Raw genomic sequence first — 6,000 nt, 5'->3', positions numbered from 1 at the left:
TTCGTAAGGGGGATACAGGGACTACAGGGAACAGAGGCGGTGGGTGGGGGAAAGTCAGAGATCATAATCACATGTGGCAATAAATATCATCTGGGGGTAGTAATTTTAGAGGGTTTGCGCATCAATCGTTTAACTTAAATGTTAGCCAAAAGTTTTTTATTCCAGTTTTTATTCACAACTCAAATAATGATTTAAAATTTATTTTACCGGCCCTGGCACGGATGCACAGGGCGGGAGGGGGAGTAGACAGTCCATGGGTAAACAGTTCATTTACCTTTAACATTATTCCCAAATCGGCCGAGAAGTTGTTGCTTCTCGAGTTGAAATGGCAGGCAGTGGATAATGGGCATACGTGTTGGAATAAAATCAGGTTTTTAGATTCCTTTAGTTTTTTTCCCAAGGCTTTGAGTCAATTGATTCAAGTGCAGAAAAGCGACATTTTTGATAGCTTTCCCTTGCTTAAGCAGCACTTTCCAGACAGTAAAATGTATGACCTATTGACCTGCAAAGGTGTATGCGCATACGACTATTAATGTTCTGGCGCTCACTTAAGCGAGGTGAAACTACCTCCAATTGAAGCTTTTTACAATTCACGGACCAGTAGTGAATGCACAGCCGAGGAGTATGAGTTTGCCAAGAAGGTGTGGGCTAAGGGGAATTGTAAAAATGGGTGGGTTTATTGTAGACTGTACTTGGCCAGTGACGTTTTAACTCTGTTGGATATAGTCTGTAAGAACACAGACCAAATCTATTCAGAGTTCGGGTTAGATATAGGCTATTATTTTTCCACGCCACATTTGGTGATGGATTTGATTTAAAAAATTAGTAGGGAGGAAATAGGCCTAATCACCGATATAGATCAACACCTTCTTGTAGAGCGTTCAATGAGGGGAGGGTATGTTTTTCATGGGGATCGCGTCTTGTCAACCGATCCGGGTGGACAAAACACCGGTGCAAAGTCAAATGCAGTGTTCTTGGACATGAACTCATTGTACCCCTCGGCAATGTCTCACTACTCTTTGCCGTGTGGTAACTATCAATGGCTTGAGAATTCTTTTGAGTTCCCCGAAATTACCACCGTTGAGGACAATGGGCAACAAGAATGGTTCTTTGAAATTGACGGGCACATTTCACTGGAGCTTCACGATTCAGTCAAAGATTTTGTTTTTCCCTGTATCAATCGACCCATGAGCAGGGACTCACTGAGCCCCTACAATCTTTCATTGGTCGAGGATATGGGGATGCATTGGACTCCCTCTAAGCAAAAACTGATTGCTGATTTGGACCCTAAGGAGAATATCGTTGTTCACCATGTGCTTTTGCACTGGATGATGAACAATGGTTTCAAGATCACCAAAATACATAGGGTGTTGCAGTTCAATCAGCGACCATATTTAAAGACATTTATCGACACTTTTGTCGATAAACGCTCTAGGGCAAACTCCAGAGTAGAGAAGGAAATGTACAAACTCATTCTAAATTCAGCGTTTGGCAAAATGTGTGAAAGCGTAAGTAATAGATCTCGCTGCGACGTTGTGACCGACCCTCTAGAGTGTGCAGGAATTTTTGTCATTTCTGATTTTACATCGTTATCGAGCAAAGAGGCTGGTATAGTTCTTCTACACAGGCGAAAGCAAAATGTGGTACTGAACAAGTATATAGCAGGCGGCAGTTCAGTACTAGAAATTTCCAAAAAGCTCATGTTGTCGCTTTTTTACAATGTGTGCAAGGTGCAATGGCCACGGGAGGGGGAGGCTCAAGTTTATTATGGGGATAAATATTTTCTGCTCCTAAAGGTAAATGTAACTAACGATTTATTTGGTGAACAAGAAAAGGGGAAATACGTTAGCTCGCGGATGGATTTTACCAACTGGAATCCGTCCCTTACCCCGAGTTGGTGCAATGTCAAGCCCCCAACCAACTATTAATGTTAAAATCAGAGATGGGGAGTGATTTGATATCCAGGGGGGTGTTCCCGGGTCCCAAAATTTATTGCGTTGAAACTCATAATGGGGATGAAAAGCAGGCGTGTAAAGGGGAGTCCACACATTTTGTAAAGAGTTATTTCAACATGAGTGTGCACAAAGACTTTGTAGAAAGTAGCCTAGTGCCGAAAACATAAGTGCTTGCAATTCGCTCTCTACAGTATAGAAATTATACTGTAAGAGTGGAAAAAAATGCAATGTCGTGTATATCTGACAAAGTCTATGTGCTCGAGAATGGTGTGAGTTTCCTGCCTCGTGGCCACTACCGTATTTCAGACCGAGTTGAATGCATAGAGTATCGCAATCAACTTGGTCTGGACAAATTAATCTAACCAACTAACCTAACCCAACTAACCGTTCATAAATTAAATGCTCAAACCCTTCCATAAATTAACCACCTTGACCCAATCTAACCACCTTGACCCCAACCTAACGTGGAGTAGCAACAGCAATGACGACAACTATTGTACTGTTTTTTCCCCTGACCGCGGCTCCCGGGGGGGGGGGGGCCTTCCCGCGGCCGGCTCCCGGGGGGAGGGGTCCCGCCCGCGGCCGCCCAGGGGGGTGAGGGGTTCCCTTCCGCGGCCGGCCTTCGGCCCCGCGGTCCTGGGGGCCGCGGGGCCTTTTCATAATGTTCTTTTCACCTTTAAATTCATAATGTTCAACTGTGCTATCCAGAATTTTCAAGTGTTTTTCTGTTGTTTTCAAGTGCTCTTGTTGTTTTTGTACAGAAAATGTGTGTTTGCTACTAATGTACAAAAAGTGTTTAAAGACAATAAGTGTTGTTCTTGCTGTTGATGGATAAAAAGTGTTTTTTTTTATGTTGTACATAAAGTGTCATTTTTATCGTTGTCAGGTTCATGTTGAACAAATAGATTTTTCATGTTGAACAAAATAAATGCTGCCATGGAATTTTGTCAACTGTTCTTGTTGAACGTAAAGTGTCATTTTTATCGCTGTTGTTCATGTTGAACAAATAGGCGTTTTCATGTGGTCGAAATAAATGCTGCCATGAAATATTGTTTTTTTTTGTTGTTGTTCTTGCTAACGTACTAGATAGATCTATGGGAAAATTATTACTGCTACTACTACTTATTCATTGGGAGCGTATGATTTACAGTTAGTTGTAGTCCAACTGTTGTCAACAGCAGCAACAACATGTATCAATCTAAAACACCCTTCAGATCGTTTCTGTGTGGGCCGTCAATGTCGGGCAAAACAACACTTTTAGCTAAAATAATTCAAAATTGTCAGAAAATGTTTTTGGAAAAGCCAAAAAAATCTACTATTGCTATAGTATTTGGCAGGAGTCCTATGATCAAATAAAAGCTATTGCCTCAACCATACCAATACAATTCATACGGGGACTTGATGTTATCAATAGTATTGAACCGAACTCGTGGCTGATTATTGATGATTTGGCTGAATCCATTGAACAGTTCTCACAGGAAATGTTACAACGGTTCACTGTTCGCTCCCACTATGAACACATTTCCATAACCCTAGTTCTACACAATCTGTTTCATCAAAGCAAATGTATGCGAACCCTTGCTTTGAATTGCACTATCTATATTATCTATCGAGTTGTTCGTGATTCTAGCTCGCTAATAACTCTCAATAAACAGATATACCCCGGTGCCCCTAAATTTCTGTTGTCAGCGTACACTCAGGCGACTAACAAACCCTACGGTTACATTTTGCTGGATCTTAATCAGAGCACACCCGAGGATCTACGTGTAGTCACTGACATTTTCGACAATGAAATTACAGTATATCTTCCGGTGAACAGTAGAAAAGGCTATTAGTTGGTGTTATGACACTGAAGAAACTACACGAACAACGGCATTTATTTTTTGTTTTAAGCACTTCAAAACCATTGCTTAGGAAGGCCATACTCAAACATGGTGTTGACAATGATTTAATTAATCTAATATCTGAACTTTGTTTAAATTTAACTGAGTGCAATGTTCAACTGCCAGAAGGTGTTAGACAACAGACAAAGCAACATCGTTCCACTCTACGTGCCTTGGCTTGTAAAAACAAGGGAAAAAATTTAAAAAGAAAACGTCTCCTTCAAGCGGGCGGTAGCTTTTTCACACTTTTACTGCCAATAACTGCAGGACTTGTAAACAGTTTTCTCTAGAGAGAGAATGGTTAAACCCTATAAATTGACACTATTTGAACTTGTCCTCTCGCCCGTCAAACATTTTGAAGACAATCTAAGCAAATTCATTAATGATGAGAATATTGCCGATGACAAAAAACTGCTTTTACTTCAAGATGCATTGCGACGTGTGGACAAACATAAACCTTATCGTGAGAGACCCACCGTCACCACTGTCGCCAATCCCTCTAAACAGGAAATATCTCCTCAAGATTTTGCAGCAGCAGTGCAATCAAAGGAGAAGGAATTGAATTCATCCTTATTGACAATTAGGAACCTATTGCCAGTGACCCAACGTAAACAGAGCAAAAGATTCTTATCTTATTTCATGTTCGAAACTGGTGGTGATGATCATCAAGTTGAAGTCGACAGCACAGGGAAACAAACTATGATTCAGAGAAAAACTTATAATCTACTTTATTTAATTTCTGATATGGTGACGAATCGTAAAGGAATTTTATCCTTTGACAATAAACTATACACCTTTCTAAGTGTATCAAACTTCCCCAAAAGTCTTATCGGCAATAAGCAAATTCTTAAGAAACTAAGAGAATATGGTCTTCCAACAACATCAACACCAACACCATTTAAAAAAGAAGAAGATTCAATATTTGAAAATACTATCAGCAGCAGCAGCAGCACCACTGATTTTACAACACCTGTGACTGCTAGTCAAAAGCGAAGACGAATTGATACATCCTCCAGGTTGCAAAATTGGAGTGGACATTACACTACGTGTTTGCGTTCAAAATGGATGAAGTTCTGAAAGGTGTCTATGAAAATATTGGTGAAGCGGGAAGTTTAAGTTCTCTCAAAACCCTTTCTAAAGTTGTCTCTGACAGCACATTGAAAAAAGCAAAAGAGTATATAGAGAATGAACCGAGTTACACACTGCATCGGAATCACAGGCTTCGTGGCAAACAATATCGACAAACTAAAGCCTTTTTCCCTCTGTATATAATGCAAATAGATCTTTTAAACTTAGACGCAGTCCAACAGCCCCACAATGCACGCTCCAATTATATCCTGATGGCTATCAGTATCTTTAGTCACTGTACCTATACCAGCCTATTACAATCAAAGAAAGGTAAAGAAGTTGTTCTGACCTTTGAAAGTAGTTTCGAACAGGATTCATATAGAAACATTCAATCGGATCGTGGCAGCGAATTTGTTAATCCCCATGTGCAAAAGTTTCTATTGAAATATAATACAACACTTTATCATAGTTAAAGCCCGATAAAGGCTGCAATGGCTGAACTATAAATAAGAACGATTCGTCTATTAATTTCAAGATATTCTAACCTGAAAAACACACCGGCTTTTATTCATGATTTAGATAAAATCATGCAGATATATAACCATCGACCCCATCGATCTCTGTCCAACTCAAGCCCTCGGGATGTTCACTGCAGTGAAAATACATTTTACGCTTTTTTAAAGCAATACTCCAATGGTAAAAAAGAAAAAAAAAATGTGAAGAAGAAATTCAATGTTGGTGATACTGTTTGAATTAATAGAACCACCAATATTTTAGAAAAGGGGGATTATTTATCGAGCACTGAACTTTTTAAAGTGTCAAAAATCCTGGAAACTGAACCCACGACATATTGACTGCGAGACACCAAAGATGATAAGATTCTCGGCAGTTTTAATGACTATGAACTGCAAAAATTTTGAAACAGAAGTGAAATTTATCAAATTGAAAAGATATTTAATAGTCGTACTCGTAGGGGCAAGAGACAGTTGCTTGTTCGCTGGCTAGGAAACAACTCTGATTTTGATTCTTGGGTCAGTGCTGAAAATATTAACAATGCCCAATGATTTCTATGTTACTTTCATGTCCAATGTTTC

This window comes from Artemia sp. Qi Xiang Cuo, chromosome 11, assembly GCF_049724085.1.
Source record: "Artemia sp. Qi Xiang Cuo chromosome 11, ASM4972408v1, whole genome shotgun sequence".
Taxonomy (NCBI): Eukaryota; Metazoa; Arthropoda; class Branchiopoda; order Anostraca; family Artemiidae; genus Artemia; species Artemia sp. Qi Xiang Cuo.
Note: the sequence above shows the minus strand (reverse complement) of the source record.